Genomic DNA, 17,140 nt, shown 5'->3' with positions numbered 1-17,140 from the left:
CAATTTGTCCCTGTGAGTCTGTGATCATTACTCCAGTCTTCAGCATCACATGATCCATCAGAAATCATTCTAATATGCTGATTTCCTAGTGTTTGACATTATATATTTATTTATTTTTTAAGTATGTTTAAAAATGACAACTAAGTTGTTTAAAAAAGGAATGAGGGTGAGAAAATGATGACAGATGGTTTATTTTGAGAGCAGAATTGGATCTCATTAGAGCTTTCGGGTGGTAATTAGATTATCTTTTAATTGTAAAAGTTTGTTTTTATTTCAAGTTTTGAAACTGGTTACTGCACGACTGAAGTCACGATGTAGAACATGCTCTGGGGGGACTTGTGTTGCGTTGTATATTTGTTCTTATAACACTAATGCTGTGTGGGTGGACCAGCATACAAAACATTCAAACATGCTCACAGAAGAGAAAGTTTTGCACACGGTCAGTGACTCTCATAAAATCCCTGCCTGTTCTATTTATACAAACTCATTTGAACAGCACGCCCACGCTCAATTAAAGCTACTTCACACTTTTATTCACTTCAACGACCTATAATCATTTAAGAATACTAGAAAATGAATGGGCAAAATGAGTATTGAGGGCTCAAGCCAAGTTTACAGAATCAAACTTATTAGATACAGTTACTCAGACACAATGCAGAACTGAAATCATTTGACATAATTTACTCACATTTATGTCGGACACCTATGAGTTTTTCTTTTGTCAAAGCACATCGAAGACTGACGCAGAAGAGAAGTCGTTATTTTAGTTTTCTTTGCACGCAAAATTAAGGTTAAACCAGTGATGGCACATTAACTATTTTAATGATGTTCTGGGCCTTGAACGTGTCAGTTGCGTTCATGTCTATGTAAGGTCAGAAAGCTCTCGGGTTTATCTAAAATACCTTAATTTGTGTTCTGAAGATGAACAAAGCTCTTACAGGTTTGGAACAACATGAGGGTGAGTATTTAATGACAGAATTTTCATTTTTCGGGCAACTATCCTTTAAAAAGCAAGCCAAATTGCAGTTGGTTTCTTCGTGTCCGGGCAGTTCTTGGTCTAAATAAGCTGTGAATGTTGTTATGCAAGACTAGGGCTTGAACAAGAGTAACAATGGAATTAGAGGGGCGTTTCCTCTGCCATTTCTCCAGCCAGAGCAGTTTAACACTGCTGGATTATTTATGTGCGCCTGGAGACTCTAATGGCCTGAGAGGAGACGCTTCTGCTAATGCCTGGCCCTGATCTCCATGCTCCTTTTGAGTTAGTGATCCTCATCAGCGAGAGTGATGGTGATTTAATGGAGGGAGGCGTGGGAGGCGGGATGAACAGACAGTGATGTCATTTAGACAAGTTTAAAATGGCCCATGGGCTGATGGGTCACATTAGCTGTTCTAAAACCTAGTGAGCCACCTAGTTAGACAGCATTTTAAAGGGAACCCTGGGTATTAAGACTTGTATGGCTTAATATAACATAAATAATGTCTCTTATTGAAATACATAGTAGAAAACTCATGAAAGATTTGTTATTTTAAAAAATCCACATCACTGTATACATATTTTGGACTATGGGGAGGCGCCATTATGACATGACATGATTGCGCTCGGCGAGCTACTGGCATTGTTGCTATTTTAACTGCAACACAACTTGTTAAAAAAAATACTGATATGATGACCACAGCTACTGAAAGAGCTTACAGGTTGCAATGGACGTTAAGTTAAAATGCTAAGTATCATTGACTCCCCACAAGGAGTCTAAATGCCCCGGATATCGAGTGAAATCCGCACTGAGAAACTCCTTCAGTGGCTACAGCGTCATTACAAGTGACTGCATGTTTACATCCTGCCAGGATGGCATCTAGCATTTCTTGTCTCTGCCATTTGTAAGCTCTTTCAGTAGCTGTGGTCTACTAAAGGCCTCAAAGACATCAGGGCTTAAGTGGAAAGAACATAGATGCAGGTCTTTAGGAATTTTTATTCGTCAACAGGCATCTTCACATTATTTGCTCCTCTTCTAATCACTTATCACATCCATTTCATGTCACTGAAATAATGGCACCCCCCCATAGTCCAAAATATGTGTAAAGCGATGTGGATTTTTTAAAATAACATCATTCATGGGTTTTCTGCTACATATTTCAGTAAGAGACATCATTTACATTATATTAAGCCATACAAGTCTTAATAACCCGGATTTTAGAGAAATGTAGACTAGAAACATATTTCATTCAGTACTGAGAAGCTAAGGTGGCATGACTCTTCATACACATACAATTTCTACAGTCATGGCCAAAAATATTGGCACCCTTGCAATTCTGTCAGAAAATGCCTCAAAATGTCTTCCAGCAGGACAATGACCCGAAACACACTTCAAAAAGCATTCAGAAATGATTACAAACAAAGCGCTGGAGAGTTCTGAAATGGCCAGCAATGAGTCCAGATCTGAATCCCATAAAACACCTGTGGAGAGATCTCAAAACAGCAGTTGGGAGAAGGCATCCTTCAAATCTGAATGACCTGGAGCAGTTTGCAAAAGAAGAGTGGTCCAAAATTCCAGTAGAGAGAAGTAAGAAACTCATTCATGGTTACAGGAAGCGATTGATTTCAGTTATTTTTTCCAAAGGGGGGTGCTACCAAATATTAAGTTAAGAGTGCCAATAATTTTGTCCAGTACATTTTCTGGTACATGTGAGTACCAAAACATTTGCAACTGCAACAGTTTTCTAAGAGAAGGGTTGCATTTTCTGACAGAATTGGAAGGGTGCCGATATTTTTGGCCATGACTGTATGTTTGATCATTTTGCAATAACAACCTGTATTAATTTGTAAAATGTGAATCACTGGTGCGCAAGTGTACAAAAATGACAATGAGATCATACTAAATTTATATGAGCTACCAATTTGCCAAAACACAAAATAATTATGAACTACCATGCGACTGTATTGGCAATATTCATTAGGCCTATATTTCAACAGTTTTGAATGGCTGCATTGTGTAGCCAGTCACAGGAAATAGCAGCTTTAGGATTAGAAGCACAATCCAGCAAACAATCAATCAAACGAATCAATGAACTGAATGAAAGGACAATCAATAAGCGGTAATCCTAATATGGTTAAACATTCCGTCAGCTAATTAAAAATCATAAAACAGCCTTACAGGGTTTTTACAAAGTCCCTCTCACTTTTTAGACTATTCCTATCAATAAAAACAATTGTTAATTAATAAAGCTGAAATAAAAATGAAATAAAAATAAAATATAAATATTAGATTAATAACTTTAACAAAAAATAAAATTAGAATTGCCTTGACAACTACCTGAAATAAAAATGGCAACAAGTAACAGAAATTAAATTTTAAAAAAGTTATTAAAATAAAATATAATAATATGATTACTAAAACATCTAAAATGTCTATTTTTATGCTTATTTGATATACTATATACAGTTAGCATAGCAACATGCTACTGTCTAGCTTGACTGGAATCAACTGACCTTTTGCAAAGACCCTTAGAGATGATTACTGCTGCTACATCCAACAAGCAATGACACTCTCATGCCACACATCATGTTCTCATGCAGTGAAAAATACGTTGTGGAGCAAAGAGGAAACTAACATTGCAACAACAGACAAGACAGAGAAATGTTGGGAAAGTTACTTTGGAAAAGTAACAGGTTACAGATTACAAGTTACCTATTTGAAATGTAATAAGTAGTGTATTTCAAATACTTTATTATACTTATACTTACAAATACTTAAATTAAAATAATGTTTAAAATTTCTAAGGAATATTTTCAACTTTTATTCATTTCCAAACAGGCAGGGTTAACCTTACGGTAGTACTGAACACTGATTACAGTCAGTTTTTCAAAATCCTTTATCACTTGAATTAAGACTATAAAAATGTAATTTTAAATCACAGCCACCACAAAATCAGATTAAAAAGCCCACTTGTCCTTCATGTTATTGCAAATGTGTAACAGTGAGACGCTTATAATAAAAGCTGTGCAAATGTTAAAATACTTACAGTTTTAATAATTAAGTCACATAAAAGTAGACAAATGTTGATGTCGACTGAGAAAGCCTAATCAGAAAGTGTAAAAGCAGTTTAAAACACTTGAAGATAGAAGGGTGATTTTATAATCATCTCGTGGGCATCTCGTGTCCCTGAAGTATATTTTTAATATATTTTCATCAGTATAAAGCCTGATGCTTCATTTTCTAGTACACAATTATATTTTCCCCAATCACACTGCTATATGTTAAAAAAGCCATATTTTTTGTTCAAAAATGATGTTCATATCACACACAACCCTGGTATTCAGCTTTCCGATTAAGTTGCTCATTCTACTCTGCATTTAAGCAGACCTCAAATATAAATTAATTTCACAGTCCTTCAGTTAGATTAGGTTATCACGATATTTCGGCGTGCGCTTCAAAAATAATGTTTATTGTGATATAACTTGTTTTATTTGTGTCCGAAGAACCATTGTCAACTAAGTTACCCAGACAGGAATGGTTTGTCCCATTCTCGCATAATTTGCACAGTATGATGATATTTCCTCTAGAAGCACATGGATGAAACACTAGAAGTTATATTTCTTTCCCCAAATATTAGTTAAACTAGCAAACCTGTGTCAAGAGTGGATAATTAACTGTCAACAGTGTTACACAAGTATTACTGCAATTTAACTAAAACTTATGTTTTGTTTATGAAAATATATTTCTAAACATACCATATGCTCAGTAGTTCTAAGCTTCCATGTTGAGCATATAGGCCCAAAATACTAAAAATGTCAACTAAGTTACCTGTCAACTGTGTTACTCAGTATTGGCAACATAGTGGACATTAGAAAACATAGATGGTTTTTTATGCACATATTCCTACACATATTCCTAATTATTGAATGACCCACAAGCAGATTTAAGCTTGAAGCTGTTTTAAAAGCATGTTTTAGCACAATGTTAGCATGTTTTTTTAATGTGTCGTGACAGATCACTGTAGCACCTCAGTTCAAATGGAAAGACGTCAATACACACCATTTTTCATGTTTAAGTCCACCAACGTTAATCTACTCTCCTGTGTGGTTTGTTCGTGAGGCGAAACGATTGATTCTGTATTATGATTGTTTAGATCACCTGTCAATCAAACTCCCTGTGAAGGGTGAACTGAGAGTTGAGTCTCCTATGTGTACATGAGAAACACTGTGTTTGTGCAGAGCTGCTATGTACAATATAAAGAGCATATTGTTCACTTATTCCATTTCAGTCAGAAAAAACTACAAAACAGAGCTACAGAAATTTCGAGGCCTTGAGAAGAAATACCATGATAGCACACGTACATCTGGGAGACGTCTATTTGACGTCTGCATTTACATCTGCAAGACATCTGCGAGATGTAGTGTGCTCATCTGCAATACGTTTATTGGACGTTCCTATCAGATAGACGTCTATTATGATGTTTATGATTTAGAAAGTATGTAAAACTGACATCTTACAGATGTCTACCAGACGTTTGTACACAGCAGATGCTTTCCAGATCAAGAGATCTTTAATAGACATCTTGCAGACGTACGTGCTATCTAAACAGTAAGTGACAAATGACCAAACTCTTTTCAAACAGATTAACTCACCTACATCTGCACTATAGCAAAGCCTCTGAATTACCTGCTTGTTTTCTTTTTATTATTTGTTAAAGCACATGTTATTGTAAACTCATAGCATTATAAAACAATAGAAAAGCAAATTTTAGAGGGGGCAAAGTTGCTGTAAATTAGTGTGATCAATCTTCAGCGGTGTAAAAACACATCTCTGCCCATCTCGCCTCACACTGGTCTGTGGGCGTCTCCATGGCAGCAGCTTTTGATTGCTTTTACTTTATTTGCAAGTTGAAAGTCATCACTCTTCGGTGGGTGCTAGGAGATCATCTCATAACTTTCACATTAATGCCCTCGAAACGATGATAAATGCATCTGCGCTCCCATTCGCAGACTGCTTTTGGGAGAACAACGGTCGTTCAGCATTGTTTTTTGTTTTTTTTGTGTCTGTTTTCTACAAAATGGAATTAAAAACTCATAACTTGTTGCCAAAAGCAGGATAAATGAGTGTTTTGGAGCTGTGTAAGCAGGCGGTGTCCACACAGCGGGCGAAAATAGAAATCTGAAGGCCACTCAATTAGATGCTGCTGGGGTCGAACCCATGATTCAAAGGCGCAAAAAATCTTGCTCATTATAAATAGGAGCCTACACAGCTTACAAGTTTCTAAGGCCGTGTCCTAATTTGAATACTCATGCAGTGCACTAAAAAGTGCTTACTTTGCTAATCTACAAGTTTGAGATTAAACTGCTGTGATGTTAAAGGAATATTCCAGGTCCAGTACAATTATATCTCAAAAATTAAAGCCCACTTGTCCCTCATTTTCTTGGTAAATGGGTTCAGTGAGGCACTTGGAATACAAGCTGTGTAAACGTTAAAATATTTACTGTTTCAATAGTATAACTGTAAGCTAGATTTTTAAAGTGGACAAATTTGGATGTTGGCTTAAAAAAACCTAGCCAGAAAGTTTAAAGGAGTTTGAAGCTGTTTTAAAAGCCAGTAGCATGTTTTAGCACAATGCTAGCATGTTTGATAACACAGTTCTAGCCTGTTTTAACATGTTGCTAGCATTATAAGCAAAATAAGCAAAATATAACATGAAGCCAACCTGTTTTAGTACATTACTAACATTTTCACATGAAGCTAAAAAGGTTTATCATGAAGCATAGCCTGTTTTCCACCATGTGTAGAACATTCTTAACCTTGTAGCTTGTCACAATTTTAAAAGCTGGTACTAGCATGTTTTAGCACAAAGCTATCATGTTTTAACATGTTGTTAACATAGTTTAGCATGTTGTTAGCATTTGTAACATAGTGCTAACATTATAACATGAAGCTAACCTGTTTTAGTACATTACTAACATTTTCACATGAAGTTAAAAAGGTTTAACATGATGCTAACATGCTATGGCCTGTTTCTAGAAGTTGCTAGCATTTTCAAACATGTTTAGTACATTCTTAACCTTGTAGCTTGTTTGTCGCTTATTTAAAAGCTGGTAGCAAATTTTAGCACAATGCTAGCATGTTTTAACATGTGGATAACAGTTCTAGCCTGTTTTAACATGTTGTTAACATAGTATAGCATGTTGCTAGCATGAAAGCATTTTATTACACACTGCTAACAACATGAAGCTAACCTGTTTTAGTACACTGCTAACATTCTGACATGAAGCTAAGAAGCTTTTACATGTAGCTAACATGCTATGGCCTGTTTCTAAAAGTCGCTAGCATTTTCAAACATGTTTAGCACATTCTTAACCTTGCAGCTTGTTTGTCACTGATTTAAAAGCTGGTAGCATATTTTAACACAATGCTAGCACATTTTACATGTTGATAACAGAGTTATAGCCTGTTTTAACATGGTGCTAGCATTGTTTAGCAGGTTGCTAACATGATAACATTTTATTACACATTAACATATAACATGAAGCTAACCTGTTTTAGTACACTGCTAACATTTTCACAAGAAGCTACATGTAGCTAACATGCTATGGCCTGCTTCTAAAAGTTGCTAGCATTTTCAAACATGTTTAGCACATTCTTAGCCTTGTAGCTTGTTTGTCACTGATTTAAAAGCTGGTAGCATGTTTTAACACAATGCTAGCACATTTTACATGTCGATAACAGAGTTATAGCCTGTTTTAACATGGTGCTAGCATTGTTTAGCAGGTTGCTAACATGATAACATTTTCTTACACATTAACATATAACATGAAGCTAACCTGTTTTAGTACACTGCTAACATTTTCACAAGAAGCTACATGAAGCTAACATGCTATAGCCTGTTTCAAGACATTGTTAGCATTTTCAAATATGTTTAGCACATTCTTAGCCTTGTAGCTAGTTTCTCGCGGTTTTAAAAGCTGGTAGCATGCATTTTTGCACAAAGCTAGCATGTTTTAACGTTTATAACAGTTCTAGACTGTTTTATCATGTTGCTAGCATGACAACATTTTTTTACACATTGCTAACATATTGTATCATGAAGCTAACCTGTTTTGGTTCATTGCTAACATTTTCACATCAAGCTAAAAAGGTTTAACATGAATCTAACATGCTATGACCTGTTTCTAGAAGTTACTAGCATTTTCAAACATTTAGCACATTCTCAGTGTGTAGCTATAGCTCGAGCTCGTTTGTAGTTGTTAACATAATGCTAGAATGTTTTAACATATTGTTATGATGTTTTAACTTGTTTATAACATGTTCTTAAAAGTTGATATGTTCATAACATGTCACTAATTGTTGCTAGCATGTTTTAGCATGCCGCTGAGTTGACTGATGTTGTTGACTGAGCTTAATCTGCATTAAACGGCTAAAAAAAAGCTACAATTAAAACCAAAAACAGTTACTATAGTTAAACCATGGTAACCACATATTAACCATGGTTTTGCTACACTAACCATAGTTTAACCATGGTATTTGTAGTAATAACAAATTGTAGTTATACAAATGGTAATTAATACACCAAAAAGCCATGGTTACACTTTTAGTACACTAAAATCATGGTTAATTTCTGTAAGGGTTAACTGGTTTAAGATGAGCATAGCTGGTTTAAACTCAGACCCAGACTGACCAAGCTGGTGCTCAGCTGGTTAGCTAGCACGTCTCTCAGCTTGACCAGCTAAAGAAATGATTAAAACCCCTCAGGTTGAAACTAATCTGCTAAACCAGCTATGATTAGGTTGGACGACCAGCTAAAAGCAGCCAACCAGCTGGTTTGAGTTGTTTTTTAAGCAGGAACCAGTTTTAGTCATGACACAGGGCTTGAAGGACACATTAAATCAAATTTAGTCCACTTTGATTGATTAGAGACCATAACATTGTGTTCAGATAGAACTGTTCATTCTATTAATGTGGGCAAAAAGCAGCCGGCCAGCTGAAAAATAACAGACAGTTTCTTGATTGTTTTCATTAGCATCGACTGCGACTACGCACCTTTCTGACGTTAACCCCACACAAGACAACACATACCCTCATTCACTTTTCTCTGCATTACTAATATAGTCAGCTTGATAAAGTAAACAAATTTGAACTAAGTGCACCGGAAAGGCTGTGGACAGGACAACATCTTCCACCGAGACAAGGGTCCACTATGGTTTCAGACACCACCACAAATGGCCGTGCCTTCAAACAATGCACTACATCAGGGTATGGGGGATTTGTGGAGTATGGTAAATAGTGCTCTATTCAATAGAGACGAATGAAACGGAGAGGAAAGAACTGTCTGTAATGACTGTTGATGATAAGCATCTCTTTTAACCTGATAGAGAGGGTTGTTGAATTCGGGGCAGTCTCTGACAGTAATGACCCGTGATTTATTGCTTTGATTTAGCCCTGCTAACACAGAATAATTCATATTAAGGTCTGGTAATACAGAGATATCAGAAAAACAGAGGAGCACTGTGGCTCTACCAGATGGATCGATTAATTCTGGCTCTTTAAAGACACGAGCTTCATTACAGAACACATCGCTAAAGGCTTACAGGAGATGTATACAGTTGAGAGGCAAAAGTGCAAATGAATATTAAGTACATGCAAGAAATCTGTTGTGTGTCGGCCTGTAACAGGCTAGAGGTGCTGCAAAAATATTTCACAAATCATGGCGCCCTCTGCTGGCCATTTATGCATTTGAAAAGTCATACAAAAGCCTGATGTCCTTTTCCATAATGATTTTATGAAGGTGTTTTTTTTTCTTTATCTAAAAATACTCATAGCTTCATATAATTATGGTTGAACCACTGATGTCACACGGACTACTTTGTCTATGTTCTTGATACCTTTCTGGACCTAGAACATGGTAGGACCCTTGCTGTCTATGGAGGGTCAGAGAGCTCTCAGATTTCATCAAAAATATCTTCATTTGTGTTCCAAAGACGAATAAAGGTCTCACGGGTTTGGAACGTTATGAGGGTGAGTTCCCCTAAAAGGTACATAGGGGTAAAAAAGGTACAAAGATGTCCTTTTAAGAGTACTGCTCCTGCGACAAGCTGTTGTACCCCAAACTTTACACTTTTAAACCCCTATTTTTCTGCGTGTATAGGTTTTCTTGCTTGCATAATTCTCAGACTTTTGTGGTAAAACACTTCATGCATATAATGTCTGAAACATTTTCATTTTCCTACATTTGGTTAGCTATTTGGCACTTTTGGGATTATTAATTGACAAGAAATCATCATTCCAAAATCTACCAACAGCCTTGTTAATGCACATTCCAGTCACATTAGTGCATTTCAACAATATAAATACATGAATGCTCCTTTAAATTCTGCAGTTGCACATATTTTAATTCATTTGATTATCAAATAATTAAAATTGTAATATTAATAGTGCAAAATTACAGATCTATTCACTGTAACTATAATGGAATATATTTTCATATTATTTTTATGAAAAAAAAATAGAATTTTAAAAACAAAAATTACTTGCATTCCTCTTTATGAACTCAAGAGGGCATAGTAACACCACCAAAGCAAATGCCTGTCCAGGATACTGCTGTCCCCTGTATAACTGAAAGCCATCTGTTTTTTGCAATTTAATGTTATTTATAAATCTCTTGCAATTTCATGTGTGTTTACTAATAGCTTCTGACTAGCCTTGTTACAGTAGATGTTCTGTTCTCTTTAAGACAACGCTACATGCGCTTTTTCACATTTAATTAACTTGCTTGTTTAAAGCGTTTTACAGGAATGGATTTTCCGTAGCTTGACCAAAAAAAAAAAAACGACATGAAAATTCCATGAGGTAAACTCATTTAGCGGTTGTACTTTGGATGACCCATTATTGGAGAGCTATAACGGGAGTTCAGGGTTCAGAAGCTAATAAAACAGCTGATGTAAAGGTGTGTGTGTGTGTGTGTGTAGCTGGTGGCCTGAAACCATGTTTCACAGTGTGTGTAGGCCAGTGCTGATTAGTCTGCAATTCCACCGCACATACTGTACTTCCCTTCGTGGCAGTTTAGCTGATCTGCGCACAACACACTGCACATGTTTGCATATAAACACACATTATACTGAGCATGACAAAGACAGCACAGGAAATCCACACTTGAGCTTTTTCGTTTCTATAAGCAATAAGTCACACCTGAACAGGACAACGGGGGCTAATGTTGTGTGCGGCCCTTGTCAGTTTATATCACTAAAAAGACAACTTCATCTCTGCTATAGGACATCCTAATTAAAAAAACGTATCATTTCTGCAATATCCACCACATGTGGATGTCACTGTGCCGTGCAATTATTATGTTACAGCACTGGCGTCTTTTAGAGCAGCTTCATTATTCAATGTCCTGAGTCTATGGCAAAGGTTTTCAAACGTTCGGTTGGCAATGGCAAACATCATGATCTCCTTCCTAAAACATAAAGGCCGCTGTAGGCTTATATGGAAGTATGGAAATACAGAAAAGAAGACATTTTAAGACTATATGTCTTATATTAAAGAGAAGGGACAGAAAGGATGATCTCTTACCTTTTCCCAGAAAATGAGGTAAGATCAATGAAGGTCAACCATCACCCAGAGGCAAAAGAGACAAAACAGACAAAAAACAAAGTTCAGAAAATCAGAAACAAATGCTTAGTCTAATATACAATTCAATCAGTTCTATCAAATACTGTTTTTGCCACCTTCATTTAGGGTCAGCCTAGAGGTCGCAGAGGTCAAAAATTCTCCGTCATTATCATTGACGGAAAAATCTTAAAGGAATCCGTCATTTTGACGGGTGATCTATTGTAAACCTATAGCTGTAATTCCAACCCTTGTCCAGTTGGTAGCGAGTGCGCTCCAGTGTAGCCGCAGAGCGTTGGATCCAGAACAAAAATGAAACTGTCACGAATGTTTTCCTATGCGTTTGATTACGCACAGGCAAGTACACAGACGCTACAACGATCTATCATGCCACATTAAAGAGCGCCAAAACGGTATTTATTGCTTGAATTTCCAAATGAAATGGACAGAATTTGAAATCCGAGACTTTGTTTTATATCAAAAGTAACACAAACCCTAGCCTATTGCTATTTTTTGGAAGGAAGACGCACTATGTACTGCTTAGTCATGTACCGAAAACTGCATAGACCAAAAGATCAACTGTAATTTAAGAAAAATCTGAAAAATCTGAAAGCAGTCCGTCATTTTGACAGATTGCACTGAGGGTGATCTATTGTAAACTTGTAGCTTTAATTCCAACCCTTGTCCAGTTGGTGGCGAGTGCACTCCAATGCAGAGTATGTGAGCGGAGTGAAGCGACAACAATTTCCCCTCCGCGCTCCGAGCATTTTATAACCGCTCCGCTCCGGGTTCACCGTTTCCTGCTCCCGCTCCACTCCTCGCTCACTGATACCAGAAACACCGCTCCGCCTTCGCTCTGCGTCTAAACTATTCAGCATGTTAGAAATACCACAGTTCTGTTCATAACGTATATTAAAAGAAGAAAATAACAGAAATAAAACAACAGGATCGTTTTAAAGTGGCTTACTGGAACACTAGTGTGCAAACTTTTTTTCCTCATGCCAAGCTAACACTGTCAACATTAAAAGGTATAATTGCTGCTTTTTGCAGTGCAAATATTTGTGATGAAAATAACAGTATGTCAGTTATTTTACGCACAGATCGCTGTATTTCTTACAGATTTATTCTCATTCGAAATCGAATGCAAATTAAGTACCACAGTAAGCTTACATTTGTTTGAATGCATTAGTGGGATGGCGATTGCGTGTAAATAAGTATTGTACTTGTTTAAATCACGCTTTCACTTGAAAATATTCAGTATCTTGAAAGAACAAACTAATTCATTGAAAACTATAACTTTCTGCTCATGTCCATTGCCGTCATGCTAGTCTTTTCTTTCTGATTTGAGTGATCCATCTCTATCAAGCTATAGCTATATGGGATTATTTTTGTGCCAATAAGAATGAACGTAACTTTATAAAACTGAACGTAACTTTCCAAGAAACGATCAAAAATATGCCACTGCAAAAGAAGAAAAACACAATGAAAATGAAAAAATGAACTCAGTCGCACGAATTTAACATGCTCTTCAAATATGCTTCATTCTTTGTTAATGATTTTCAAAGAATCGTTTTCGCGAATCATGGATTCTGAATGCGTTGCCACAACTTTCGCTTACGCTTCGCAAATTTTCGTTTGCTGTTTTGGCACAAACCTCTCGTGGGGGCGGGCTTAACAGCGATCTACTCTGATTGGCTAATGAGCTTTTGATGGACAGTTGCTTTCCGAACTGGAAGCACGGACGGTGAAGTCAGTGGCGCAATACGTCGTGCTTTGTTTATAGAAACTATCAGAACTGTTGCACACTGTACATGAATAAAACTTTTATCGATGTTATTGATTAACGTTACTTTAGCAACACGAACTTACTTCAAGCTGCCCTGAGGGACAAGCTGAGGTGGAAGATGATGCTGCTCCGTGTCTCTCCTGGGAGCTCATCTTTAGAAACTAAGAGACGACCGTAGGTGAAATACTAATAACATTAATACTTAATATAAACAAAGCACGACGTATTGCACACCGCAACAACTTTCCAATATGTGCGCCACTGACGTCACCATCCGTGCTTCCAGGTCAGAGAGCAACTGTCCATCAAAAGCTCATTAGCCAATCAGAGTAGATCGCTGTTAAGCCCGCCCCCACGAGAGGTTTGTGCCAAAACAGCAAACGAAAATTTGCGAAGCGTAAGCGAAAGTTGTGGCAACGCATTCAGAATCCATGATTCGCGAAAACGATTCTTTGAAAATCATTAACAAAGAATGAAGCATATTTGAAGAGCATGTTAAATTCGTGCGACTGGGTTCATTTTTTCATTTTCATTGTGTTTTTCTTCTTTTGCAGTGGCATATTTTTGATCGTTTCTTGGAAAGTTACGTTCAGTTTTATAAAGTTACGTTCATTCTTATTGGCACAAAAATAATCCCATATAGCTAAATAGGCTATGTTTAGCATGTGAATTCTTGCTAAATATGCAGTTATATTATGGGTCGTTGTCATGAATTGTACTCGTGATGGAGCGATGCTGGAGCGCTGTTGGAGCGAGTAAAAACCACGACGCTCCGACTTTTAAAATTTCCGCTCCTCACTCCATTAAATATCACACCGCTCCGCTCCCACTCCGCTCCGCTCACATACTCTGCTCCAGTGTAGCCGCAGAGCGTTGGATCCAGAACAAAAACGAAACTGTCACGAATGTTTTCCTATGCTTTTGATTACACACAGGCGAGTACACAGACGCTACAACGATCTATCATGCCACATTAAAGAGTGCCAAAATTGTATTTATTGCTTGAATTTCCAAATGGACAGAATTTGAAATCCAAAACTTTGTTTTATATCAAAAGTAACACAAAGCCTAGCCTATTGCTATTTATTGGAAGGAAGACGCACTATGTACTGCTTACTCATGTACTGAAAACTGCATAGACCAAAAGATCAATTTTAATTTAAGAATCGATTTTGGTTCACCAAAAATCTTTTTTTGTTGTTGTTGTTGTTTACCCAGTCCTAGCGTATTTAGTTTCTTTTTAAACACTGCGCTGTCGTCCTGTAGGTTCATGATTAAAAATGAAAATGTGAACAAAAATAAAAAAGAAATTAAATGTTTTATTCTAATTAAAACATATTTACATATTTAACAATAATGTTACGACCCTGTCCGTCAAAATGACGGACGATGTTTAAGTCTAGCGCAACCTCTGGGTCAGCCATAAATGAAAGTAATGATCTGCAGTTTAGTGAGTCAGATCAATTCAGCAACCACTCTGATGGACTCAGTGAGTTCATTCAGAGCAGGACTCGATAGACTGATTCCAACCAGTAACGTGAGTCTTTAATGACCAACACATTAAAAGAACCAGCTCATAAGAGCCAATCATTAATGAACTGGACTTCACTAGTCCTGTTCTTTTTGAATGCAACGCGTTTTCTTTCTATTATTTCACTCTAATTGATCATTTTATCTCATCATATTTCATCAAGTACAACTTCAGACTTAAATTATATTACACACAATCTTCTTCTTTATTCTGTACACCTGATGGGAATAAAGGTTTCATTTTTTTCTGAGCAAACTGTTCTAGAGGCTAAACAAAATCTTTAAAAGATTTATCAAACATTTTTTTGTTTTAGCAGAGTACTAAATCTTCTTTAAAACTTTACAAGGCCCTTAGGAAGTTCCTGGAGCTGAACGTCCTACATCTCACGAACAATGCCTCTAAAGTCAGTCCCATGACTTCACGATAAAAACCATGACCTTTCCTCCAGTGAGACCAACTTCACTGCGTTTGGTTTATTCAGCTATATGGATATTTTTTCCATTAGGCCACCGACTGATCGGGTCGAGAGGTCGAAAGAAGGGACTGCAGAATTGGTGAGCTTGAAGAAATTTGGACTGAATCTCCTCTTAGGGAAATTGACTGCTGGAGTCTCAGCTGCTGCAAATCACGCAAACACTCCACAGCTCAAAACACAGATGTAGCTTGTCTATGTCTACTTTTCTTGTAAGCTGCCGGTAAGAAAGTGTTTGCCAAGAACACAAATCTATCACTGTCAGGAGAACAAGAGCGAGAACAAGAGACGACAGAGGACGTAGTAGATGTTATACTTTTGGCCACAAGAGGTAGATACGCACGACTGTCAGGTGGTCTGGCCTGTGAAGAATCTCCATGCATAAAAGCACACATACACACATGCATACACTCTCTCTTTCACTCCGTGAAGAATTACACTATACAAATCAAACATTTGTCAGACCTTCTCATTCCTTATTTTTACTACTTCCACATCTTAAAAAACAGCAAAGATATTAAACTATGAAATAACACAAATGGAAATATGGGAATTATATAGTGACCAAATACATTAAACAAACCGAAGACGTTAAATTTGATGAACTTTGTCTAGATTCCAGATCTTCACACCCTAGACATTCTTTTATCCAATTTGAGGTTAAAACACCCCTGAGGGAGTTTCCAAACATGCTGGACGTTTGTTGGCTGCTTTTCCATTATACTAAAATTAAAACATTTAATGTGTATCACATGTTCTAAAAAAAATGCTGAACAGAGAGATCATGAAACAAAAGAGTATTATTGCAATCAGAAATACACAAATAATGTGATAAAGAACAAAAGAATGAAACATGAAAGAATGCACAAAACATGCACTACTAAAAGAATGAGGCAACCAAAAATATGTGAGAGCAAACACAGAAATGCAAGAATAAACATAAGAATCAAAAATGTGACAAGAAAGAAAAAAATGAATAAACATAACCAGAAGTGCAGTAAAAGAGCAAATGAAAAATGAAAAAGCAAACATGACAACCAGAACTGCAGAATTTGAGACAACAAAGCGCATACAAATGACAAAACTTGAAGCTTCAAGAAAACAAACAGTTCGAACAAAAGAAAAAGACCCGAAAAATGTGATGAGAGCAAAGCACAAATGAACAAATGTATAAACTACAGCTATGTTAAAGAAACAGACCATGCGTAAGAAACAGACCGTGCGATAAGAACAAAACACAAAGAAGATAACAAACATAAGAAACAAAGAACCAGAATTGTTAAAAGAACAGATAAATGAACAACAACAACAAAAAACAAACACAAAAAACAGAAATGTGCGACAAGAACAAACCACAAACAAATGAACAAACCGTAAGAACCATAACCGTGTTAAAAGAACAAGTAAAAGCTCAAAAAATAAATAAATAAACATAATAAACGGAACGTGTGACAAGAACAAAGCACAAAAAATAAACATAATAAACAACCAAAGAACCAGAATTGTTAAAAGAACAGATAAATGAACAACAACAACAAAAAAACAAACACAAGAACCAGAAATGTGTGACAAGAACAAAGCACAAATAAATGAACAAACAATTATTTTTGTTACTTTCTAAAAACAAAAGGCCATGATAACCAAAATGTTTGAGCCAGTTAATGCACAATCAAAAGAACAATAAAAAGCACAAATTAACAAAAATAAGAACCAGAACTGTTACAAAAAACAACAACAAATGAACAGATGAAAACGTTAAC

At 36.5% G+C, this 17,140-nt stretch overlaps 1 protein-coding gene and 1 long non-coding RNA gene across 12 annotated transcripts in view; one reads left to right on the top strand and one right to left on the bottom strand.

Annotated features, from left to right (window-relative positions):
• ppfia2 (PTPRF interacting protein alpha 2) overlaps positions 1-17,140 on the bottom strand; it is a 214,503-nt gene that overhangs the window by 148,878 nt on the left and 48,485 nt on the right. The window lies entirely within an intron of this gene.
• LOC127163992 (uncharacterized) overlaps positions 1-17,140 on the top strand; it is a 41,308-nt gene that overhangs the window by 545 nt on the left and 23,623 nt on the right. The window lies entirely within an intron of this gene.

Source organism: Labeo rohita, chromosome 4, assembly GCF_022985175.1.
Source record: "Labeo rohita strain BAU-BD-2019 chromosome 4, IGBB_LRoh.1.0, whole genome shotgun sequence".
Taxonomy (NCBI): domain Eukaryota; kingdom Metazoa; phylum Chordata; class Actinopteri; order Cypriniformes; family Cyprinidae; genus Labeo; species Labeo rohita.
The sequence above is the reverse complement of the archived record's forward strand: the minus strand, read 5'-3'. Positions and strand labels throughout refer to the sequence as shown.